The 27,172-nt window shown below is 41.0% G+C and overlaps 2 long non-coding RNA genes across 3 annotated transcripts in view; both read right to left on the reverse strand.

The window, feature by feature from the left end:
• Positions 1 to 6,644: 6,644 nt before the first annotated feature.
• On the reverse strand, positions 6,645 to 9,834 carry LOC146438939 (uncharacterized). The gene is made up of 3 exons (XR_014851213.1): positions 9,700 to 9,834; positions 7,417 to 7,528; positions 6,645 to 6,764 (listed from the first exon to the last, which is right to left on the reverse strand). It is a non-coding gene; the product is annotated as an uncharacterized LOC146438939 (long non-coding RNA).
• An 8,894-nt stretch (positions 9,835 to 18,728) lies between these two features.
• The window catches only part of LOC146438940 (uncharacterized), a 50,053-nt gene continuing 41,609 nt past the window's right edge, over positions 18,729 to 27,172 (reverse strand). For both annotated transcript variants that reach the window (XR_014851214.1, XR_014851215.1), the window contains exons 4-5: positions 20,073 to 20,148; positions 18,729 to 19,976 (exon numbers count right to left, since the gene is read on the reverse strand). This is a non-coding gene — a long non-coding RNA (uncharacterized LOC146438940). The remainder of the gene's footprint in view (positions 19,977 to 20,072; positions 20,149 to 27,172) is intronic.

Consider the following 27,172-nt stretch of genomic DNA (forward strand, 5'->3'; position numbering starts at 1 on the left):
AAAGAGCATTTCAAACACTTCATTGGACAGAATACCAGAAGACTCAGACTGATGTCTGAATGAAAGCCCACCTGCAGAGCTGTAAAGCACCACCTTTTAAAATTAAGGTGATTTTTCTCCATCCTTGGGGCTGCTTAACATAGACACTGTTTTTAAAGACAGAGAATTCTACCCCTGAAGAGCTGTTCCTCCAGCTACAAGTTGGAAATCCAGCCCTGGAGCAAAACATGGAATCTTAAGTGCAAAGATGCCTGAGTGCCTCCTGTCTTTCAGAGGATTCTCCTGGACAATATGTTAATGTGGGATTTAGAAGCTTTAGCACACAGCTCCTTGAACTTACAAGTACAGCCACAAAAAATCATCAAAGACACTGCATTTTGTGTCATCAGAGTGCTACTGTTCACTACACCAAATCATGGCAATGGTTTTGACCTCAAAAACAGTACATGGATACCACTCACTTCACAGAATCATTTAGAATAATTTAGACTGAAAAGAGACCCTTAGGATCATCAAATCCAACCAGTGCCTCCATCAATGCTGGAGTCCACTGGCAGGATTTCTCTACTTTAGCTGCCAATATTTCAGTCTGGAAACAGAGCTAGTGGGTCATTCTAATGCCAGTCATTCACTGACAGAATAAAAATTATCTGTGCTAGGATTTGGGATTCATTTGGAATGGTCTGCCTACCTGACTGATTAAAAAGCTTTTACACTGTTAATGTGATGAAATATTAGATGGAAAGCAGTGGACTGGAGTTAGCTTCTTACCATGTTTCTGTTTGAGAAACACAAGGTGACCTCGATGTAAAACTTGACAAAATTTTAGAATTCTAAATTCCCAACTGTTATTTAGTCTCCCTTCAATGCTTGCTCTATCTCCATCTTCCTTGATTAGGCATTGACTGTGATCAGATTGTGTTTCCCTGGGAATGGAGAGAGCATTTAATAAATTCTGGCTCTGGACTCCACTGGATTTCCCTAAAAAATCATTCAATAGAGACAATTTCCTGGATATCTCTTTTTCTTTGCCATGTTTTCAACTGTACAGCCTTATATATGCATGACTTGTTTCTTGGGTTTTTTTCATACAGGAATCTTTGCCAGGCTGCTGTGTTACCAACAAAGAAAGGTGACAAACTTCACCAAACCTCTGCAGAAAGAGTCAGTGTCCCTATGACTCAGAGATTTTGCTGGGAGAAATGGTTTAAAACTGAGTTAAGGTAATTGGGCTGAGCATAGGGAAGGGGTGAAAGGGCTCCTCACATTTGAGGCACAACTCTGATTTTAATGCAAACCACCAGAACTGTACCACCCCTTAAAAAAGGTAACCTGTGTTTGGAATGATAAAAAGCCATTTAAAGAGGCTGGGTTGGCTGAAGAGGAAGGAATAGATTAATAGATCTCCATGTGAGCATAATTGATTTTGGGCATGTACTCCACAAACCCTTCACCAACGCTTTATCTTCATTTGGTGGGTATAACACTGAGTTCAATCAGGTCCTCAGAGAGACATCCATCAAATGCATCATCAGCAAAAAGTGGTGCCTTCCCTTTCTATTTTATCTTTCCCTTTGCTTTCATGAGACTTAAACAAAACAGGAGATCATTTTTCTTCTAAAAATAAATAAATTACTGCTAGTCATTGAAGTAATTCTGGGACAAGTAACCCACCAGTATATATAACAATTGAATTTTTCCCTGAATCATGAATTTTCCCTTTCTCTGGGTGCCAACATGTCAGCCAGGAAAGTTCGGAAAGACATGAGGCAAAGGCTGCAGTAAGAGGTTTCAACAGGGTTTGGAAAAGTTTCAAAGGGTTTTGGAATGTGTGCAAAACATTATAAAAAAGAACTTGAGGGGAATCATCAGGAAGCTGCAGCCAGGATTAAAATTATTTTAAACATTTAAGTATGACAAAAGAGGATGGAATAAAAACATAACAGTCAAGCATAAAATGTAAAAAGTAAATGCCGTACTATGTCCCAATCACTGCCTTTTTGATTTATCTACTCTTTCTGCACTTCCTTAATTGTAAATTCTGAGGAAGAGCAATACAATTCTTTGAAATCACGTTTAAGAAATGCATGGACAGCATTTGGTTTTGGGTGTGTAAGCTTATTGAAATAGGCACCTCATTTATCATATTCCATACGTTATTTTTTGTGACATTTCAATAACACTGAACTCCATCAGGGCAGAAAGCAAATGGCAAATTTGGGAGCATTTTCTCAACTAATTCCCTTGCTTATTGTAATTTTTGGCTACTCAGGCCAGGTGGGTGCAGGGGATACATGTGATAGACACAGAGCTCAGACATTTGCAGTTCTGTACCTTCTTCCTGATGATAACTCATAGACAGAAAGAAAGCTGAGGTAGAAGGGCATCTTTGGTGACCCTGCAGTCCAAGCACCTCTCAGAGCACAATCAGAATAGGTTGCTTAGGACTGTGTCCAGTTAGGGAAAAAAAAAAAAAAAAGAAAAAAGCTTAACAAGTAAAAAAACCCCCAACAATCAACAATTGAATTCCCTGAAAAATCAATTTATAGCCACTGCCCCTTGCCCTGCCAAGATTTTGCATTCAAAGCAACACAGGGCAGCAAACAAGAAACATTTCACTTTTTCTCTCAAGTTCAGAAACCTAGAGCTGCAGGTAGAACTGTCAGTGAGCTCTGAAGTCACACTACCAGTCACTATGCCTAATCTACAAAAATAATGAAATGTGATTAGTTACAATGAAATACAATCCCCAAGTAATTGAGACAGATTCAGATTTAATTCATCTTTGCAAAGGAGTTGGAAAAGTTGATGGTGAAAAAGGTAATTTTTCTTTTATAAAGCAGCTCCCAGCATGAGAAAGCCTTCTTTTTTCTATTAAAAAAAATGATCTAAGCTGAAAAGAAATATCCCTCAACAATGGGGAAACCTGATCCTGCATGAAAATGCAACCAGAATAGGAATTAAATTAGTAAAATATCTTCAGCTTCTGGAGGACTAAAAATTGGGAAGCTTTCTGTGGTATTCTCCTGGAAAGCTTAACAGCACTAGTGAGGGGCAAGGTTTTCCTGAAGTCCTGTTAAATCATCCTAGACAAAATAACAGGGTTTAGGCCACTCTTCCTGTGTTACCTCTTAGATCTGAGTGGGTAAAATGCTGATTGCTTTCTGGCTGAAATGTGTGTGGAACAACAAAAGAAACAAGTGTCTGTGGGTGGTACTGACCACAGGGAAACAGCTGGGGATGGGAATTCCTCCTCCAGCCACTGGCTGTGTTTCTTTCTGGTTCTGGGGCAGATCTCTTGGCCGCTGCTATCAATACTCCACCTTCCCTGCATGTTACACACACAAGGCATGGATTTTGGTGCCACTGGGGCACTGCTCCCCTACACGTTTGGGGGGCCAAAAAGCAAAGGTCTGTTTAATCACTAAAATGAATTCTTTTGCAAAAAAGCAGAAATCAATCTGATTTTTAAACCAGAAATACTCCTGCTTGTTATCATCCAAAGAGTTTGTGGCAGAATCATGTTCTATGACATCGATGGCCAAACGTTTTGCTCTAACTGAGATTATCCGTGGAGAATAATTGCATTCAACCTTTAGTCTGCAATTTTTTACAGACCAATACGTTTCAAACTGACAATTTCAAAAGGCCAAACACCACTGTCAAAACCTTCAAACAATTAAACTCAAAAACAATACAAATCAACTATTTCTCCACGGCAGTGGCCATGAACTGATGACTGAACTGTCTTTTGTGTGTGCAGAGGCCACCAGCTACACAATGCCCTGTTAGTACTCTACAAAGAAGTAGTAAAATATCAGTTTTATTCAATACACAAAATCTTCTATTAAAAATTATGGTTCCTGCCTTCTATTTTATGAATATTTAAAATCTGTAAGTGCATTTTTTATGTTCTCCATCACTGAATACCACAATTCCCTTTGTGTTCAATGTGCTGATTTATCCCCGCTGACACCAATAATAGGTAATAGAAAAGACCCCACAGCATTATTAATTACCACAGGCGTTAATTAGATGTTACACGTGGGAACAAGACAGATGGCAAGACAAACAGGAGTCAGACAGACAGGTATGGCTGAGTACCTCACACTGTCCTGGAAAGATGGATGATGCCTCTCCAGTTGTGTGAGCTGATAGGGAATGACCTTTGTTGATGTTGCAGACACACTGTGGTAAGAAATATTAATGATGAGACAAGTACCAGGAACTTCAGGTACAGAAGAAATGTAAAACCAAAGGAACAAGCAAATATTTCCTCGGCTCAACTGTGTTCAGTAATTGAAATAAATGGAACGTCCCAGAGGAAGGGAATGGCATCTGCAGTGAGTGACAGTGATCCCATGCTGAAGGATGGCTGGTGGCTCCCCACAGCTGCTGCTCGCTTTGCTTAATCGTCTCCCGGCAGGAAGAGTGATAATATGCCAAAGGCTTCTCATCCTTCTTGTTTCTCCCCTCTAATTGCTATTTTACTTTTCAAATAATTGACAGAGCTTAGTTATGCATTTTGTATTAGCCCAAAAGAGCTGAGGGAATGGAGAAAACAACCCAAGCTCTTTCATCCCACCTGCTGTGGGATCAAAGATGGACTCTGTGCTCTTCCCTCTTGGCCATCCCATTACCATGACCTCAGACTCCCAGGGGAAAGTCAGACACAAGAAAGAGCAAAGGAAATATATCCCTTGAACTGCTTGCAGCACAATACATCTCCTAAACCCAGAGTTTTTAAATGTCATATTCACACAACATGGTAGATGAAATTCAAGTGGAGGCATTGCCCCTTTTTAACAGGAAGGGAGGTGCAATAATGATACTCAGGTGCTGTCCAAGAGATCAGAACAAACATCCCCAGTTTGTTTCCACAGGTGCCCTATCCATGCTCTTTCCCACCCAAGAAGCAGTGTTAAAGCCCACTGGGTTTGGTAATAGTGTTTACAAGAAACAAAAGTCCTTGGCTTTCTGAGCCTCCCCACATCTAGCGCCCGAACTGCCACGTGCAATCCTGCATTTAAAATGGATACAAATGGGTTGTGGCAGGCAGCAGAAAGCTCTGCAAGCTGCAAGAGATCGTGATTCATTGATTTTGTCCAGAGATCCACTGGTAGGGAAAGCCCAGGGCCCCAGCCTCAGCTCCCACTGCAGCTCTGCACCCCCAAAGGGTTGGGGACAGGCTTTGCTGTGACAGCAGTTTTAGCATTCCTGTCCTGGGACAAACAAACCTTGTGGTGGACTCTGTTACCTCCCAGTCAGGGCTGACAAGAGCCTGTCTTCTGTCTGTCTGTCCCTCTGTGCTATGTGATAGTCGATGGAACTTAGAAATGCCCAATTCCTGCCCAGTTGGAAACTGCAGCCAGCAGATCCTTGCCCCAGGGGGTTCTCTCATCCCTTTTCAGTGTTTGCAGACAGACAAAAGTTTTTCCTTCACCCCAGGGGTATTTCACCAAGTACATCTTTATGCCAAGTCTGGCATGCTGCTTCCATGATTGTTTGGATAAGGCAGCTTCACATTGGATAGAAACCCAAAGCAGAGTCAGTCTCCCACTTACAGCACAGTTAACCTCCATCTTTATCCCTACAAACATCGAGACCTGGCAGGGCCAACACGGAATTAAACAGCCAACCTTGGCAGTTACCAGTAAATGAATACTATTCTTCTCCAGAAACTTTCTTCATATCCTAAAAAGATCAGGTTTTCCATGTTACATCCAATGATTTTCTTTCAAGGTTTTCTGTGCAATTGATTTCTACTGGGCCAGAAAGCAGCTAATCAGCTGAAGGCTCTGCAGTGGGCAACTGACAGACAGTTAATAGCTTTAAAAATATTTTTTCTATGACCTGCCAAAGTTATTTAAGCTTTCTTCAAGGTTTGTAATACAGCTCTATGTGTCAATTTATTTAAATTATTTTCCAGTATACCTTGAAAATCACAGAAAATAGAAATAAATGGATAAAGCATGGAGTGCAAGGATGTGTTGCTCCAGACTATCTGTCTCCTTGGCTTCATCTTCACATGAGCACAGAAACAATATGAGTCAAATGTAAAGAAATTGGAAAACATCATCTTAAGCATATCAGATTACTGTATTACTGAATAACATGAAGAACAAACAATACATGTGCAGTTCAGAGAGAAAACTGGATTTTTCATGAATCTTACAGGAAGATGTGATCATTATCAACTCCACAATATTTTAAGATGACTACTAACATGTAACGTCTTACAAAAATCTCACATTAATCTCTCTGATTTCATTCTCTGAATTTTGAGGGAAAACCTCATCTTCCACTCAGCAAAGAAAGCTGAGGAAACTTCGAATGGAAATCTCCAGCTGATATATTAAAGCTATAAAACATAGCACATAAATTGTTGCATGGACTCTTGTACATTTAGTGCAGCAATCCTGGGATCTCTATGACAACAATCCCAACAGATGCTCTCTGAATATTGCTGCTGCATGAGGCACTTACTGTGCCTCAAATGGGAAAACCATTATGCTGATTCCCACAGATTGTTTTTGGAGTGAGAAATTGTTTGTTATGATATTTTACTAAGAATATGGAGCGGGGGTTGCATTGAAACATAAAAAATTGTCTAAAATTTGGAATATCTGAGTACAGAAACAAATGCAGGAGTTCATGGAGATGTCAGTACTCTCCTACCTCTTCCTTCTCTCCTATGGAAGATCATTAGGAATTGACTGGTTTGGGTCAAAATTAGCTCCAGGAAGCCCAACCTGCAGTTCAAGCTGCATCATGGACCCAAAGAGAATTAGAAAAGAAATCTCTCTCCCCTTTCACTCTGGCTGGGCTGCTCAACAGCCACATCCCTATTTGCCCATTTATTTATGATCAGAGATCAGGGGAGAGCTGCTCCAGTTTTGTTTCATGAGACTGGGAGCAGTCAGAAGTATCTGTCAGTACCCTGGTCCCTCTACCAGGGCACATGAACCACTAAAACAGTCAGGCTGAGTCCTTTAAACATCTCAGCCCACAAACCCCTATTTTCTTTCTTTTATTTTTTCTGAAATAGGAATGGATTGAAAGCAGCCTTCCCTGTTTGCAGCAATGCCTGTTTCCATGGCATCCCAAGCAGCAGCTGATGGCCTTGTTGTAACAAAAACTCTAATAAATTTCAACAGATTGCTGGGAATTGCTTTTTTTTTTTTGCCCCCTAAACCCAGACAACCCTCCATTCCTGGAACCACCTTCAATATGGTCCAAAACTATATGGAGAAGTTAAACTCTTCAAAGTGATGATAGTTTTTAAACAAGAAATAAAATAGAACATGCATCTCTCAGAGAAAAAGAGAGAGAAGGAGAAACCCCAAACTCTATCAATTTCTCTTAGTTATCATAGACTTGACAGAGCTCTAAATATGTCTGTCTGATGAATACTACCTGTGCAGCATCTGTTCAGAGCCACTGAAAAGCAACCATGGATGGCTTCAGAGACAGAAGATCCACTCCCTTGAACTGTACTACCAAAATGCCAGTAAGCTGCTGTGCTGCCCTGTGAATTTTTGAAAAGAGATTAATGAACATGGGCATTTTACACTGAAATACACTTTTCATCACTCTGATATTCATTCCTGTAAAACCTCATGAATATGTAGCAATGTATTTTACTTCTTTTTAGGGTCTTCCATCCAAGGTTGAGTGATTTTTAGATTTCTTTGGTTTCTAAGGCATTGATCCTGAAGATCCTTTGATTTTATGTACAATTATAACTGATTGAACATTGAGGAGCATTTACAAAACTGGGAAAAGCAATGGAAGGGAATTGGCATTTCAGTTTTAAAGCTAACCGAAAAAAACCCTTACATTATCCCTCATGCTTTGTTAATTATCCTGGTGTTGGTCTGTATTAGACTGGCCTGGAAAGAAAATCAGATTTCAAAATTGAGAAGAAAACAAAAAGCAGTATTCAAATGGCTGTAAGGAAAGAAAAGTAGAGGAAGCAATACTAACACTGCATTTGAGAATTCAGTATTAATAGAAGATTTTGTGCTAAATTCAGAGTACCTGTTTGCCAGAGGTGTCCTCAATGTTGAGCATTACCAAGCTCTTATGTTAAAGGAAATCAATGAACATTTGACTTGAGCATTTCTACATGTCCTGTTGTCAGTTCAGTGCCTGTTACTGCATCTGCTCTACTCTCTATACCCCAGCACCTCACAGATGCACCTTGTGACCCAAACTCAGTAAGTACCTGCTCAAAATATGTCTTTCCTCAAAGAATCTGCAATTCAGATAACGAATAATGAAAATAATAGATCCTGCAGAACCAGAGAACTGCATATTCCTGAACACGTGACTTCTTGGCACACTGTGAAAAATACAACTGAAAAGCCTCAACTGAATTTCAAAGTGAAACCACATTTAGATATGAGCCTCTATGTATGTAAGAATCTTGTTAAAAGTAACTGTCTTACAGGTAATTGCAGAGAAAAATATCCAGAAATAAAATCACATAAGCTTAACCAAATGTCACCTCAAAGGAAATGGTCTTTGGAAGCCACAGGAAGGAAAATATGGATAGGGAATAAAATGAGACTGCTGTTCTTTAGGAACATAATTCAATCACTACAGTTACTGACAGATCATTTCACTATGAGAAATAACATACATCAAAACCATGCAGGATTTTCTCAGTGTTTTGGGAGACACTGCTGTAACACATCTAAATTATCACTAAGAGGTTAGAAATGCACTTTGGCATGCCAGGCTCCACCATATGGTTTGCATCCTCACTTCTGGAGGAGCTGCACACATGTTCTGCCCAGGCACAGGCAGTGTGTTCAAAGAAAACACAGCCCCAGCAATGCTCCATTTCATCCACAAAGGGCTTAATAAAACAGCTCAAATGACTCCAGTTTAGCACATTATTGTAAATCATTTTACAGCCCTAATAGTCTCAGGTTCAGACATTAAAAGGACAATAAAAATGCTTAGGAGGTGTTCTATCCACTTAAGAAGCATGATGGAATTCACCAAACTTCTGGGGAATTGCCAGGAATGTTAATAAACTAAAGTGGTTGAAGAGTCTATTAATTTTGGGCAGTGTGATTTATATTTTGATACTCTTTAGAAAGTTGCCCAGACAAAACTCCTCACAGACTGATTTTGTGCACTGTTCCCAGCACTCCAGTAGTTTTCCTTCCACTCCCTACCCTGGATGGACGTTTGCCCCTGGAGATGAGAAGCCCTCCGCATACCCTTACTGTGTCCTGCCTGCTGGAGAGGTCCAACCAAACATTCAATTTATGGGGCATTTTCCTCCAAATGTATGGAAAACATGACCAAGCAGCCTCCTCCAAGGCATTTTGCTTGGATAATCGTAGACAGACAGCTCCCAGCTGCTGTGGGCATCCCCATCCTGCTTGAGCCATGTACAAGTTGCCACCCTGCTGATGGAGCTCCACCTTATGGATTTCTATTTTTCATCTTTCCTGTTTGACATACTGGAAGATTGAAACAAGCAAGGGATTAATGTTTGGTTTGGTTTAAAATGCTGCAAAAACTTATTTGCTGACACAGCACATGACCCACCCTCCAGGGAGGGATGCTCTGCCGCTGCCACCAGCCAGGATTTGGTGTCATTTTTGCCATGACACCTTTGCCACTGGCTGAGCAGGACTACATCCAATATCTCATCTTCCTCTCAGCACAGACCTTACTCACCTCACTGAAAGTATCACAGCCATCCTGTTGATCCGTGGTGGCTAAATGACCAAAAGCTGCACTGCCTGTCCCTTCCATCAGGTTCCTCTGGTGCCATGGGGGCTTTAGATCAAACTGGTGCCATATAGTTTTCCCTGGAAATATAGACATTGAATTTTCAAAATGCATCCCTGTAACAAAGCACATGAAATACCACTGAGGGACTATTAAACAACTCCAGAAAAAAGTAGCATTTTACCTAATTTCTTTCTTTGTGTCTCAGGCAGGTAAATTATTAGGAATTTGCTATCAGAGAGCAAAACATTTCAATCTTCCACAAGATAATAGTAATAAGACGTGACAACAACCATAATTTGTGCATTAGGATAGATCAAAAGAGCTATTTAAGGGTGTGACAGTGGCTCATTTGCCATGGCAGTGTGACATTTTGTAAAGCTGTGACATGGTTCAGACTGTGCTGTGCTGCGATTGCTACACATGCTCCTTTCCTCCTTTTCCCTATCTTGGTAGGGGAAAGCAATTCCTACACCTTCAACTATAAACCAAAATAAATGAGAGGGAGAGATTATTTGTGTTTCATATGTTTTGCTTCTCATCACTCTATAATTTAATCCAATGGTGCTGCTCCACACAACTGATGTGATTTATTGGATTCTCTGGCAGCTAATGTTTTTATTTTGAAATTGTTATCTTATTGATTAGATTTTTCATATAGTTCACATTTACTTGCTTGTATCTCCTCCAAAACACTTTCCACACTTCATTTTGTCCACACTGCAGTTCTACTTACTTAAATATTATAACACATAATTTCATACAACATAGAATGAATGCAAGGTTCACGGTCAGTTTGAAAGATTAAAAGTAAGATTTAAATTCTCCTGGCTGAAAGTGACTTCTGAAAAAGTTAATTATTCCTCTTTATCTCAGATTTACCCCTTAAAGCTGTCTGCTAAATCACAAGCGATCTGAAAGGCTTTCACTTTTCACTCCTGGCCACAGAATGGCCCAGCAGAATTTTAAAAGCTCAAACAGTGTGTGAAATGTGAAGAGTTATTGCTACTATTTACAAAGTACCAGGAACAAGTCCTGCTTTCAATTATTTCTGAAGATACTCCACTGAGTCTGATCCCCTATTGCCCTGCATAATATATACATTTAAATCTACACAAAGTGGGTTAGAAGGCACTCCTGGTCTGCTCTGCAAACATTTCAGCTTGAAGTGACACCGATAAAGAGCCGCAAGAGAGACACTTGTTTCTAAAAAAGATGCTTTAGGCTAACAGAAAATATTATCAATAAACCTTCTGTGTATTTGGGGGGGGGAAATAAGCTGTATTTCTAACGTGCCCTGTCAAGGCAGCTGGCTACAGTTCTCATTGGGTTTAATGGGATGTATTTGGTTTCTGCTGAAAACAGAGTGGAAATGGAACATTTGTTTCACAGAATAGGTTATTAACATCTCTTATCTGGGAGATTATTATCTCATACAATATGATTTCTGGAGCAGTATTAGCCCTGGAAAATCCCAGACACATGCAGCCTGTGGCTGGGAGAGGTTAAGCACAGCTGCATTGTCTGCGCCCACAGAGAGAGAGCAGAAGAAAAGGAAAAATACCTGCTCAGGTCCCCAGGGAGCTGCTGCCCTCAGGCCTTGGGCTCCCTGTGGAGCAGATTCATGCCACAGGAGGGCATGAGGAGATGGATTGATCCTCAGAGCCACCTCCAGGGTGGAAGGCTGGAGCAGGGTGACCATCACCCTGCTGGGGGGGTCAGGGTGGAGAGAAAGGTCAGTGCTGGCTGATGGTCACACATAGGACTGTGTAGGGTGCCAGCAGCTGCAGGGTGCTCTGAGGAGAGTCCAGTGCCCACTGCTGGTTCCAGTGGATCTGTCCAGCTCCAGAGGCTGTGAGAGCCAGCAGGACTGAGCCCTTTTGGGTGCTTGAGCTGTGGGAACTCTCCTGCAGCACAGTGTTGTGTCTTTACAAATGGTGTCAACTCCAGCATCCAAAGACCCCATGCTCCCGTACAGGAGGCAGGGGAGAGTTCTGTGGGATGTGTTGTGAGAATATCTGCTGCTCATGAAAAAAACCACAGGGTTGAATTGGGGTTTTACAGCATTCTTATAAGAGACCTTTGGAGGAGGAGGAGGTTTGTGTCAGCTCTGTGACACGACCTTTGCAGCAGCCGACGGGCTGATTAGCTCACCAGCCCATCAAAGCCTCACTGCCGCCATTGCCACCCCCACATCCTTCCCCTGGGCTTTGCTGCTTTACTGCACGAGTTCTGCAGTAACTCGTGGCTTTCCACAACACTTTTGGGGTGACTGAATTGAGAATGCCTTCTCTTGTCTCTGCTTGCTCCCAGCAGAGCCCACAGAGGCTCACACACCTTCCCCAGGCACCTCCCTGCTCCCCGTGGGGCTGCACCCCAGGGCTGCAGCTGAGGCCACCCAGCCCTGAGGCCACTGGGCACTGGGAGGGATAACTGGACACCTGGAGCCACAAAGCCTCCTGGCAGGAGGAAAGAGGGAGTGGGATGGCTGGCCACAGAGAGCTCACATCAGTTGTGTCCATGCCTCAACACCCACACGTGTGCCAGAACAAGGGTTCCAGCACCTTGCACAGCATTAGGCAACACGAGAGCAATTCCACTAGGATGAAATGTTTCCATGTTACCTAATTACGTGCGGCTTAATTAATAAGTTAGAGCAGTAGAGGATGTTATAATGCAATCATGCTGCATTAGATGTTGTAGCTAACAATTTTTGTCAATCCTAGAGGAAAAGAGGCAGCATTGAAAGTAAGTTGCATTCCCAGCACTATCTGTTCCTCCCTCCTCCAGCACAAAAATCAGGGATGCCTTCTGCCAAGAGAAATGTAATCAAAGAGCTCCAGACATCTGTGAGCCTCATAGTGGAGATTATTTTCCTAGAAATAAGACCATGGATTCCACAAAAAAGAATTATTGCTTTTCATGTGAAAGGATACCAACAACCCAGCACTGCAACCATAAATATTAGAGATGGGGGAACTGCTTGCAATAGTGTGTTAAATGGATTCATTTGGCCTGTTGGTTTTTCTTTGTTAATTCTTCATGAGGTGATTTGAACAAACACTACTGATTTGACCACTAATTCATGCAAAGACATTTCTATTTATAGATCACTTGCAAATTATGCACTGCTACTGCTGCCTCACAGTGCAAACAATCACATAAATTATATATTATCAACTCTATTCCCTGATCAGAGACTCACTGAAAACAAAGACAAAGTGCTCAAGAAGTGTCACATCCCTTGTGACCAAACTCCTGACTATCAGGCTGAGTGAGAATTCTCATCTCAGTGCAGTTGTGCTCATGTATTCCCAGATTCTTGGTGCCAACACACTTTTCTATCAGTACAACCAGCTGGAACAACTCCTATGGACTTCCCAAATGATGAGTTTTTGGAGCACCACTTTCGATTAATATTACAATTGCAAATATAATGTGAAGTTTGTGACTACAGAATAAATCCTACTCTATTAAAATAATAAACAACACTGACAGGATATTAAACTGAGTTTCCATGAAAACAATTCTCTGTGGTCTCCTGTGCAGGTCCCTCAGCTCACAGCTTGATTAGACACTGCCATCAAGAGCAACCAAGAGCTAAGAGCTCACCCAGGGAGGAGAGCAATGAGTCCAACACAACTTCTTCCCAAATTATTTTTGTTTGCTCTTTGTTTGTTTGGGTTTTTTTTTTCCTACACTGCCAAACTCACATGACTTCAACACAAAACTGCCAGAAGGTTTTTAATCTACGAGATAGAAATAGGAAAACTTAAACCAGTAAAAAGCCACAAAACCAAATACCAAAAGTTAAATACAACCCAAAAAGGACTGAAACAGTCAACAAGTTGATCCTGTGTAGATGATAAACTATTGGTAGATACAATAATTTAAAAGCTGGTCTTCATAACTGTTCATGTTTTGTCCCACAGAGCTCTTGCAGTCACCAGGAATATTAGTGAAATACATTATCCATGTGGACAGTCCATGTCTCTCTCTGGGTAGGGCTCTAATGCTTTTGTCTCCTGCTGTATAGGAATAAACACTTATGTACTAAAGAGAGGAGGGCAGCTTGTGAAAGAATAAGGAATGATCTCAGGTTTTACACTGACACATTGTTCAGACCTGTTATAAAATAGATTTCAAGAATGAGGGGGAACTTTTAAACTGCAGCCTCCCTAAGCCATGAACTCAGCCTTTGGGGATAAGACAGAACCTGTCAAACTGGGATGGTATAATCGTACTGCTGGGTGCAATTTATCCATCCTAATAATACACTTACATTGATACCAGTCCCTAAGCAATAATCTCTAGACTCTACAATCTCATATGCATAATTCAAGCACATGATTAAGATATCTGGAGATTTCCTAGGGGTAATACTTAGATTTAGGTTCAGTACTGCTAAACTTTGCAACAGACAGAACTAGTTTCTACACATATCAGAACACATAGCAACAAATTTCAGATTTGTGTTGGGGGACCACCACAGTAAAGCATTTATCCTCCAGCTGATTAGGTTCTTGACCCAATAATGAACAAATCAAATTTCAAATCTGATCTAAAACATTTTTACTCTTCCTTATCCTTTTCTATCTTTTATGTCCTTAATGAGCACAGAAGTTTTCCGCTTCCTGCTAGCGTTTTGATCATCTATCCCTGTATTGCAAGGAAAATCTCTTACTTTTGCATTTTAAATATGTTTTTCGTCTTTTGAGTAAAGTTATTACTTATTTTCAACCATATTTATTTTTCATGTAAGTACGGGCAGGATTTCTTTTGAAATGTCCTAGAATTAAATCAATTAGCAAGTCTGGCCTGCTAGGAAATTTTTTAAGGATCTGATACAGAGAACACAGCAAACACTCCAGCAATCCTAAAAATTCTTTAGGAAGGTATAAACTACAAACCCCAAACTCACTGGTTTAGGCAAGAGAGCATCGAGACACTGATGGAGAATTTCACCAACATGATCAAACTTATTAGCAGCCCTACTGCAGGAAGCACGAAGTTAGAATGACTTCCTTTGCAAGAATAAATATGTGAAAATACCTATTCTATCTGTGCCTGGAGTTTTACCTCCCACTCTGGTGAACAGGACACAGTTCCCTCTCACAGAGCCTGTAAGCCATAGAAAATGCAATTTCACCATTACAAGAATGTTTAAACTATCCCAGATTCAGGCAAGAGCAGCAAATTTTCTAAAGGATTTACTTATGAAAGTCAAAGTAATTTATTTTGAGGACTGTAAATGTCTGCTCAGACTGAACCTTGAGGCATTCTTTGATCTTCAGGGAAAGACAGAGGCCAGGGATCTGCATGAGCTCGGGGCTGAAGCAGTGCTGGAGCTTGGGGATGTCACCCACACACTACATGCCTGGCAGAGCCCATTTCACCTCCGTGGGGTCTGGGACAGCTGGAATCCACACCTCTGCGTTACAAACTCCAGCTGGTAATGGTGACTCCCTACTTTTCCCTTAGGATTGGGGTTTTGGGTTCAGCTGTTGGTTTTACTTACACGTTGAACTAAATCCCCACAGCACAGTGACAGAGGTTTGTCCCTGTGATCCAAGCCATGCTTCTGCATTGTTCAGGTTCAATAAAAGTAATAATTCACTTGAGACTTTCACAGGCGTCACACTGACCCAAAGCAATTCCTTCAAAATTCTGTGAGCATTTGCAGCATCCTTATTATTCAGCATTTTTGAGCTGCTAAATCTGGGAACAGCTGTGGATAGATGCTTGGAGGATTAGGCTGTACTTTGCTAATAAGACCTGACTGCAGCATCTCAGGAAACAGTGAAAGTCATTCTATAAATAGTGAAGGTTTCTGTTACAAAATGCTTTTACATATATTAAATCAAGATGCCATAATTAAAGCAACCATTTCAAAGGAATGGATAATAAAGGAAAAGTCATTAATAATCTCTTACCTCGTGTGACTCTGGGAAAAGAATCCGATTGAGTCAAGCTTTTAAAAAGGCTTTGCAATTGAAAAAAAATAGTTACATTTTCAGTAGTTTAAAATTAATTACTGATAGGGAAAAAGATAAGGAAAACATACAAGTCTATTAATAATACACACTGCGATAGGTCTTCTAAGGTTTTTCTAAGTATATCATAGTGTTTTCATAATTACAATCAAAATAGCTGGTTAAGTGAGTGATGCAATTTAAATTACAGGATTAAAATGTTTCAACCATTTTCCTGCAGATTTGGAACAGCTCCTTAAAGCATCTGAAGTGGCAGTGAAGTGCCAGGAATCTCTACAGTCAGTGATTGTCTGCTGTTTGCAATCAGTCTCCAATTTGTCACTCTGCTTCCAATAAAATATTAATGTAATCAGATGAAATTATCCCCCTTCCAGCCCCATGTGCAGTTTGGAGTCAGTGTTGTGTTTGCTGCTGTTCAAAGTGGGTTTGTGGTGCTCCAAGGAAGCAAGAGATGCTGAGAGATCAAAAGGTGACAATTAAAAAATGATACTTGAAGTAACATTTTTTAATTCTCCACAGCATTAGAGAGTGTGTTACTCTGTCCTAGGACACCATTCCTGAGATCCCAGAGGCTTCCTAGGGAAGAGGAATATTTGAGACTCCCACCACAGTGCTTCTTTTGTCCAAGCAGGGCTTCAATTGACAGCAATAAAGCTGGAAAGCATGAACATCAAAAATCTGTAAAGAAATTAAGTTACCTTAACAGCACTGTGGCATAATTAGTCACAATTAGTGGAACTATAAATTGTAAGTGATTAAAAATGAGGCTTAGATAAAGACGGTGAATTTGACTAAAAATGTTTCCGTTAAAAAGATTTGACCTTCTTACCCGTTAAATCTGAACATTAATCTGCAGATGAAAATCAAGTTACAATTGAACACAGACAATTACATTTCAATTTTGGTTGACAGTAAGCTCAGGTTTCAAATCTAATACAATTATTTTGTGACCTCGGGCACCTCATCTAAAGTCCTTTCCATCTCTAAATGAAGATAATACTTACCTGCCTTTGTGAAGAGCTTTGAAACCTTGGCTGAATTGTTATTATTTATGTGTACAGCCCTGAAAGCATAACTCAACAGGATGGCTGTGTTTGCACATCTGAGCCTGGATGGTATTGTGAGCAAAATATTTACTCTCTCTGTACCCAAATAAATTTTGCTAGAAATATTGCAGCAGATGACTTACTAACACTTTGCTTGCCTGCTTGTTTTTCCAAGAGAATCCTAAATAAAGCCCTGGATCCTAGCAAAATGTATGCACTTGACTTTGTTTGCAGAAATCAATCCACTGAAATCTATGGGACTGATCACATGCCTCCATTCAGGCTTAGGTGCACAGCAGTCCAATCAGGACTTCAGGGAGCCCCAAATATCAAATCCATTTTTAATCCATGCAAAGTCAACACATCCTACACCAACCCCACCCTGATGCCTTTGTCCTCACAAATCCCAGCTTGTCCTGCTTCTACCAAAGTCCTTGGATCAATGTCTGATTGACTTCATTGACAGAAGAACTCCATGAGTTTTTCATTCATTACAGATTCTGACCATCCCCTAAAGAGTTGCCTGATCTCATCTCCCTGGGGTTTTAAAGTATTAAACTTCATAAATAAGAAGAGGAGTTAAGTGTTGAGTAATGGCAGTGATGACATCAGTGAATATATTGTCTTATTAAAAAAAGAAAAAGAAGAAAGATTGGTAAAAAGAAAAGAAAAAAATGGAGAAAGAAAGATTGGAAATGTATAAATGCAAAAGAAATAGTTTTCCTTTAGCCTCTACCCTAAGAAGTTACTAAATTACCTCTCCCTCAAGCTCAGGAGCACTGCCCAGTTTCCACCATCCGTGAGTGAGGAAAGGTGATGGCAATTCAGTGGAGCACAGGGCAGGAAAGCACATCCAGGGTGCCACTGAGCAGTGTGACAGCACAGCCATGGGATCAGCACATTTGTGGAGCTGCACAAATGCCCTGAGAGACCTCTTGGTGAGGCACATTCCAGGGATGGAAGAAAGGCAAGTCCCTCAGCCACTTCCTCTGGTGCTGGAGATGGTGTGAATCACAGCTCTGACAATTTTAGGAATGAATTGCGCCAAGATGAAACATGGGGGTTCCTCTCTTTTTGGACTTTCGGCTTGCACCAGTCCACTGCTTCCCACTCCGGCTGCAGACATGGCTCACACACAAGATCACCATTCCAAGTGGCCAGATAAACTGACTCAGCAGGTACCAGAGCCAGACTTGTAAAATGTGCTTTTTCTCAAGCCCCTGACTCCCAGTGAAGTCAGGGAGAGCAGCCCTAGTTCTGGAGTCCACAAACATCTCTCTGGGCTGGTGCAGGCTGACTTCTATTGCAGAAGCCTGGATAAGCTTTGTGCATTATCAGTTTGCACACTTAGGAAGGATTTTCCTGTCTCCCAAACTGCCTGTGCAATTCTGAAAACAAGGCTGAGGAGGTGTGCCTGTAATATATCCTGCATCAACACTGTTTGCTTGCTGTGACAATGAGGATTGGCACACAAATATCAGCCATCTCTGGGAGTGAGGTATTTTTCTCACCTCCTGAGAAGGTGATGGAATATCCTCTCCTCTAAAGAAGGTGATCATTCTTTCATATTCTTAAGCCTTCTAGGTTGTGTTTTGCAGCCAGCAGCCAAAAAAAGCTCTAAAAGGAGTCTTCAGAAGTCAAATAAAAGCCAATGTGTACGTGAAGGTCACGCGCACAGTCACCAGGAGCAGCTGTATTTCTGCATTGCAGCTGAAATCAAGATTATGCTTCAGATTTCCTCTGCAAGGCCCCAGGGAGAACATTGCTCACAGAGATGCAAAATTAAAACTACAAGTACAATGGATTTCTTGCTCATTGGGTACGAAGGCCACAAACAACACGACTGCGCTTGCATACAATAAATAGAAATGTTTTCATTTAACAATGACTCTGCTGTTTCCAAGAACACCGTTAAAGCCTTCAAAATACATTTGCAAGATTTCCTCTTTTGCACTGGTATAAGCAAAAAGCAATGCAGAGCAAGTCAGTAACTGGCTGGAGCTCAGAATGGAGCCAACGTCATCTCTGGCAGAACCTTGTAACGCTTACAAGGAGTGAATGACACATAGGCAAAATTAAAAGTATTACCTGGGAGGAAAAGACCTAAAAAGTAGCCCAGGGCTACAGAAGAAGCCGTAACTGTGTCAAAACAACAAGTCTGAAGGGAAATAAAAACATGTGACAGAAGCCCAACTACAAAACTTGAATTTTTCAGAGCTTTCTCAGTGTCTTAAACTTCTCTGAAAGTCAGAGGAAAGTTGAGAGCAAGAGGGAGGTGATGCACCTCCAGCTTTCAGTCTGAACTGCCTGCAATGTATCTCCTGCTGAATTGGCCATGTTTATCTAAAACTGAGATTCTAAACTCATGTCAAAGATCATTTGTATTATTATGAGTCACATGAAAAATCATCAATCATGGTCCAGAGGAATATATTAATATATCAATATGTTTAAAAACATGCATAAAGATCAATACTTGGGGATTTTTTGGTTGTGTCTTTCCCATGTGTGTGTGTGCCAATATGTGAGGAAATACATAGTCTTACTCCGGAAGTATTCCATTTTTTCAGAGCCATGGCAGAAGGTTCTGTATGGCAGTTGCTAAACTTCTAGCTCTGTTTATCTGGAATACACAGCAAGATATATAACACAACATTCAAAGTTTAGTAATTGTGGCCAGTTTCCAGCTTTTCATCAGTTAAATGGAGGGATGTAAACTTTGCTTTTTTTTCTGCTGTTGTTTGTTCAACAGGAAACAAGATGAGAAGAGGCAAAATGGGTACAGAATGAGGCTCTTTTCTTTTTCACAGGAAAAAGTTATTACCAAATACGCACCTTGAATTGCATGACTCAAATTATTTGGTACCTAACTCTCCTCCATTTTCTTCTGTAGAGTCATTTAATTAAAGAACAACTCACCTGGAATCATTCCCAGGCTGTCCAAATGTGTCTCTGGGTCACACCAGAGAGCACTTAAGCAGGTAAAGGGACAATTACATGGATTGTCATCAGGCAGAGCATCTGAGAGCTTCGTTTTGATGACCTGTTGAGATGCCCAAATCTCAAAGTTAAACCTGTGCCATTAAGTACATTCCAGTCCAGGACAAGCAATGCTGAGGGAGCTGCAGGGAAACGACCTGATACTTCTCTTTCTGTGAACTTTTTCCATTGCTAGGTCTGTGCACTGTGGACAATGAGAAGCAGAAATATTTGACTTTTGGGTATTTAGCAGTGAGCTAGTTGAATACTGTTGCTCTGGGTAATGCAGACATTTACTCACAGTTGCTGAGCACATTACTGTATTTTCCACTTGTGCAGCATGTGGATTACCTGTGAAACCAACCCAGGCCAGCTCCCTGCAGCCAATGCAAGAATGCCAAAGTCACGTGCAGATTTCTTCTCACCCAAACACCCAGTGCCCCTCATACTCTGTCTCCCTTCTCATACATGGCCATACACTGTATTTCCTCAGCAGCTTTCTTTTCCCCTGATTGTCCCTGTCTCTATCCCTTACCCTTCACAGGCTGCTTGAAAACAGTTTCTATTTTAAACAGGGTAACAGTTGCCCAAGGTACACCTTACCTGAATATACCCAATCTGCTCCCATTTACTAATAGATTCCAGCTACTCTCCTGTAGGAAGTAAAGCAAATATCCCACACACTTAACAAAGAGGAGCTCCTCTGACTGTTTCTCTTCTTGTCACTAACATTATTATTAGTCTTTATTTATAAGTAACCTCAAATAATCTTAAATTATACCTCTAGAGAGACTATACAAGAGATCTCACTTCATCCCTAAAACATGGGGAGTTAGGAATATTAAAGAACCAAAATAAAGATTACGGGAAAACAGAAATCTGAAAATTGTCAGAAAAACGAAAAAAGGCTGCTAAGGCTGGCAGGTGGCATGTGAAAAAACTTTCTAAGGTTTACAATAGAGTGAAAGAGATTTCTGGAACACGTCAAGGTGTAGCAATGTTATTAGAGATGAATGCAAATGAAACATTGTGTTGTTTTCTCTGAAATTGCACTGTGTGTCTAATGAGTGTCACATTTTGTCTTCAAAGAAATCTGCAATCCCCTTCATCCTCATCTGGCTCCACGCAGACCATCAGAGGCAGGGTGCTTTCTGCAGGTCAGTTGTAAAGCCTTTGCCAGCAGCAGAAGCCTGGAGCTGAGGAGGTGGAGCTGTGCAGTTGTGCTGTAGACCCTCCCTGCATCCACACTGGGGGTGAAAGCAAACTCTGGTGTCAGGCCAGGCCCCCTCTGGGAAGCTGCACAGCAAAAAGCACACTTAGACTTAGCAAACCAGTTCTGCAGAACACTGCTTTATGTTCCAGCAGCATTAGGATTCACAGGGGATAGCACAGCAGGGCCATATGTTTAGCTATAGAGACATATGTTGGATACTTTATAGACATAAAGTCAGAATCCCTCAGCTGTGCATCTGAAGGGTTGCAATGGCCCAAGATATGCATCCTGCAGTGCACTGAAGTTACTCATTTATCATGTGTTTCTGCAGCACCAGAAAGAAGCAGCAAACAGGAGTGAATGAAAGGAAACCCTATTTCTATTTCTAGTCTGATTTTAAGTCATGGGTTCATAGCCTCTGCAGGTAAGGAGATGCTGTGTTCAGGCTGTGGGTGGAATTTCCAGGGGGATTTCACAAATTGTTAACAGGGGGAAGGAAGACAGAGAGCTCAGTCAGAAATGGTCAGATTGCACTAGGTATTTGTCTGGCCAAAAATAAAACAAAATGAAACAAAACAAAGCCCTAAAATAACCAAGACAGGCAACTCCCCTCTTCAGTACCGTTTCAGTGTTTTACCACCACAGTGAACCTGACCCTGTTTTCCCAGCCCTGCTGTCCCCAGCTATTCTGTTACACACAAATAACCATCCACCCAGGGTGCTGCAAATGGCTGCACACAGCTGGAAAATCACTTTTTGTAGCATATTCTTTGTCAATTTTTGTCCCTAACACATATTTGACCTGCTGGTCGTACTCCCCACTGGCCCAGCCTCATCAGGATGAGAGGAAGGAAAGCACTGTCAGTCCAGGGCTCTGCTGGCTTGCTCCCTCTGAGTGTGTATTGAAGGAATGACTAAATCTGTCTACAAGTACCTTTTCCCAAGAAATAACTGCCTGCTTGTGATGCTCAAATAAACATCTTTTATTGCCTGTGTGCAAGTCCTGGTTTTAGGGAGAATCAGGGAGATTAAGGATTAATTACAGCACCCATGGCATATGCTTTGGACAAACTAAGCCTCCCAAAATAAGCCAAGCCAAGCAGAGCTGCTGTATGGAAGCAGAAATTATGGGAATTCCACAGACTGGCTGCTGATAATTCCTAGTCTGGATTTGTAGGCACCAGAGGTTTAGATCACTTTAGCAAAACCACCAGCATGTTACACTATGCAGAAGTAAGGGCTAAAATTTGAATAGCTCTGTCCAAGTAGACTTGCATAGGATGGATATTGCAAACAAATAATTTCTCCCTACATACATACAAACCCAATTTTTCTATGTTGGATTTCATTGAAAAAGGTCGTCATATAATGTTCATCATAGGGCTTTACAGAATTACATGTTTACCAACACTGCAATGCTGTTAGACTCTGTTCCCCTGAATGCAAAGTAAATTTTAAATTTTAAAACCATTAAATTCAGAGTGATCATGATTTCACATTTGGCTCATTTTTCATCCTTAGAGAATTTAGAGCTCACCAACAGAAGTTCTGATTTTACTCCTCTCCATTCTGTGCTAGTTCATTTTATGTCTATAGAAAACTGATCAAAGTCAGGTCATTAATTGCTTTTTTACAAAGCAATGAAAAAGTCATTAATTTTGAAACGGAGCCTACACTATGAATGTTCTTGTGGTTTACACAAAAGATTGATCTGGTATCAATTTATTAGTGCAGTTCTATGTACTTTAACTAATGGTTCTTTAGGTCTTCAGACTAATGGTTTCTTCATGTGTTTTTGTGCAGAAGTATTTGCCACTGACTTCAGAGAAAATTGGGTTCATGAAATAAACGTTTATCACACTGAAAGAGAAAAGTCAATGAGACAAAAAAACCCTCTGCATAATATAAGGGGTTCCACTAATATGGAAATACATGCTTTATACAAATAAGTGAAATAGATTTATTTCAGAAAAAAAAGGATTTCTAACATTTTTGGCTGTTTACAGATATTTTAAATATTTTTTGTCACACCCCACTTATCTTTTATTTTTATTTCCAGATATTGGTACCAGTAAGAGCCCCTGAGAGCTGCTTCATCCTCACCCTCCCTGACTGCCCAAGTGGGCAGATGGGAAAGTAGCAATATTTGCTACAAGAAGAAACATGGCTCTGAATATATCAATTAAAATACCTTGGTTGACTTAACCAGAATGGTGGGAGCTGATTTGTGATTCATTGTGGTCAAGGAAATCATATCCAAGTGATGATAGATCATTGTGGTGTTGGAACAAAGTGTTGTCACCTACAGTGCCAGTGACTAATTTATAATATTTTAATGACTCATGTTTAGGCAATCTAACTAAAAGCAGTCAGTGTATTAAACTTTTAAATATAGATGCATTTAGGGTGTGAACACTCTTCAATTTCCACTCGGTGTGCACAACAACTTAATAACATCATTACACATAAATACATTGCTCTACATGAGGAGCAAGCTGTGGTACAGCAGAAATTGGATTGCACATTTACCCTAATTATTTGATGAGATAACATTACACCAATTAACTATACTTTTTAATTTATCTTTCCACTGAAATGTGCTTGGAATTGAAATAACTTTGTATTGTTATGGACTAAGTCTAACTTTCATCCAAGACAAAGAAAGAGTTCCAATATTGTTTGAAAAAAACACCCTTAACCCCAAGTTTGGGATAACAAGCAATTTTTCAATATCTATGTGAAACAGTCAGGCAAAGCCACTCCTGTTCTTGCTTTCATGCCACCCTTATGTCCATGGATTAGCCTTGCATGAGTTCTGTGAGGCAGAGCCCATCCAGATTTTCCCCTTTTCTAAGTCCAGAGTCCAAAATGGGCACAGTGAAGGACAGGTAACATTCCCATTAACCCTCCAGAAACTCAGCCAGGTTACACTTCCTTGCCAGAAAAATTGTTCTGGCTCCCTGTGGATACTAAAACAATTTGCATAGAAGCTCCTATGAGTTTTGGTGCAACCACAGCTCTAAAAGGGACATGGCTGCACATGCTTACATGGGAGGCCAGAAAATGGGACAAAAATCTGTATTTCTGAGTAATTTGGACCTGGGCAGACCTGAACACTGCTGGTGCCATGGGGACAGAGAAGGTTCAAAGTTCTCCCATAGTTTGGCACTGTCCAGATCATCACTAACACAATTTTTTTTTTTTTTAATATGCAAACTAAATTTACTTGAAAACTGTAAATCTGTGAACTAAAACCTCACAATACTTTGAAAATCCAGACAGGATCAAGTCCTATCCATAAGCACAAGCAGAGTCAGTGAGGACTCTGTAGTCATTTAATGACTCCCTGTTATGACCAGTCAAAAACCACAGAAGACAGAAACCCACGATTTTATTCTTAAAGACATCTTTATACAGTTCTTTAACAGATTTAAACACATTTTCCATTTCCACTGGAACGTCATTTCTTTGCTTTCCTAATTTTTCCTTTCTTTGCTGATAATCATCCCTCCATTGCTAAGTGAAAGCCTCACCTGCCTCAGCAAAATTCTCAACCATAATGCCTTAAACTCAATCAATAAAAGCGAGTTTTACAGAACATTTGAATTAATGAGGCACTGATAAAAATTCAGTGGTTCCACTTTCCATGCAAATGGGCCCTAATATGCTGTACTCCAGGTACAATCCTTCTGGCACTAACAAGGAGTGCTGGCCTGAATGCTAAATGGTCACACCGTGCTTTGGAGTGCTTCCTGCCACCTTCCACAGCTGACTGGCACAATTATTCCAAACAGCCAAACACATCTTCTGGAAATCAGGAAAATATAGATATTCCCAGCAAAACTGACCTTTGAGCCCTGTTTACTACAGGGACGTGGAGCTGTTGGAGTGAACCCAGAAGAGACCACCAAGTTGATCAGAGGGATGGAGCACCTCTGCTATGAGGAAAGGTTGGGAGAATTGGGATAGCTCAGCCTGAAGGAGAGAAGCTTTGGGGTGAACTAATTACCCCTTCAAGTACCTGAAGGGAACTTACAGGAATGATGGGGCAAGATATTTACAAGAGCTCGAGTGACAGGAAAAGGGGGAATAGGTTCAAACTGGAAGAGAGTAGGTTTAGACCAGATTTTAGGAGAAATTCTTCCGTGTGAGGATGGGGAGGCCCTGCCACAGGTTGCCCAGAGAAGCTGTGGCTGCCCTATCCCTGGAAGAGTACAAGGCAGGTTGGAATTAGATCATCTTCAAGGTCCCTTCCCACCCAAACTGCTCTGGGATTCTCTGATTCTGCCACTTACTGCTCAATAAGCTTTGGCAGTGGCAACAACAAACAGAGCCAAGAAATGTCCTCTGGTACTTACTGCTGTAAGTTATGGATATCTGCAAAGAATAGAGGACAGAGTTTTCTCCCCAAACTGCACTACCCTCATTATGCCTTGGAACAGCATAGAAAACCAGTTCCTCTACTTGACTAGACTCCAACAACCCTGCAGAGGAAAATGTCCTGCCCAGAGGAACCACCACCTAATGGGTACTCTCCCCTCCACAAAGGCTTGTGGAGAGATTTTAATATCTGGACATAGATGGAGAGAGATTTGTAGTATCTGGAGATACTAATTCCCAGATTAATGTACAACACCAGCTTTTGCTTTGCTGCTTCATTTATCATTCTAGGATGGCCTTTTCCCTGGCTGCACTGAGGTTGGTGCCCAGACAGCAGTGGGACTTCCCTAAACATCTCTAAATTTCTGAAGCTCAAACCCAAACACAGGGTTTGCCTGCATTTTGACACATGAGCAGTGAGAGGCATTAATATTCATTGCCTGGAAAAAATTCTTTAACTGGAATAATTATTTTAAAAATACCTTTTAGCAGAGCAGAATCATCTGTGGATCTTGCTTATCAAGATCATTTACCTTGCAGGCCATTTCTTATTAATAAAAAATAGACCAATTGATATTTAATGGGAATTCTGGCAATGCTATTTGAAAGATACTTTTGCCCAATATTTTGCATCTAGAAGCACCCTGCTGCCAAACTCTTCAGTTTGCTAGTCACTGATGGAATAAATATTTTGAAATTCTCTTTTTGTCCCCTGGTTAGATGGGAATAGACACAGGATGATGGCTGTGCACAGCCTGGCTGTACTCACAGGCATTTGATGCTGCACTTTGGCTCAGATTTTTGAGCTTTGATTCCCACTCCTGTTTTTTTGCCTGACTGCTGGTTAACAGCAGTGCCTGGGACAGTTCCTCTCACTGGAGAAATCCACCAGGATGGAATGCTGCCTCTCGATTTGTGCTCTCCCTGCCTTGATCCAACCCCTTTCCCATCTCATGCTACATGGAGCGTGTTGCCAGAATTGGCCTTCCAAAACCCAAAGTGATTTAATGTAGCATACAAAATGTCATCTATACAATTACATATAAAATGGGGAAAATATGCAAGCACAGAGAATTGGCCTTGGAAGAGTTCCACAGAAAGAATTTTCTTTTAAAAACACAGGCTCCATTGCACCCAGGGGAAGCACAGGGAAGTTCCTGCTTCCAATCTCTTATGATATGTGAGTTCTTCACACTGGGCAGCTGAGGTTTTGCCAGGCACTTGACAAAGCAACAGATGGAGAAAGGAAAAGAAAGGGTCTGAGACTTTTGGGGTGAATTTTATGCCAAAGACCATCACAGGAGTGGATTTTGCCTCTTTGGGTTTGAGACTGTATCCATAATGCCTTGAGAAACAACAGTTTTTTTAAGAAGGAACTGGATATATCACGAATTCACATTTCTTGGGAAATGAAGACATTAAGGTAGTTGCTGTTTCCTTCATAGTCATTTCCTATTTGGGATTTGGTCAACAGGCAGTATGAGAGATGGGGAAACAAGAAAATAAAAAAACCCAGAATTCACAGCCCCATTTGCCAGTTCCAAAATATCTGCAAACACCCAAGACATCTGTTGTCCTGTTGAGTGCAAATTAGAATGGTATCATTAAGTTGACTGTCTTCAGAGGAATAAAAGGATGAAGGCTCAGCACAATATTTGATGGTCTGTGCAAGCTTCAGGCCAGTCAGAGCCAGAAGAATAAGAACAATCTCAATCTACCAGCATCTGCAACTGCTGTTGTAAAAGGTAAAGGAATCCCTTTGCCAAACAGGTGAGAAAAGGAATGCAAAAATTCTGTGTGGCACTGCT

This window comes from Lichenostomus cassidix, chromosome 3 (assembly GCF_008360975.1).
Source record: "Lichenostomus cassidix isolate B80296 chromosome 3, HeHo_3.0, whole genome shotgun sequence".
NCBI classification, from domain to species: Eukaryota; Metazoa; Chordata; class Aves; order Passeriformes; family Meliphagidae; genus Lichenostomus; species Lichenostomus cassidix.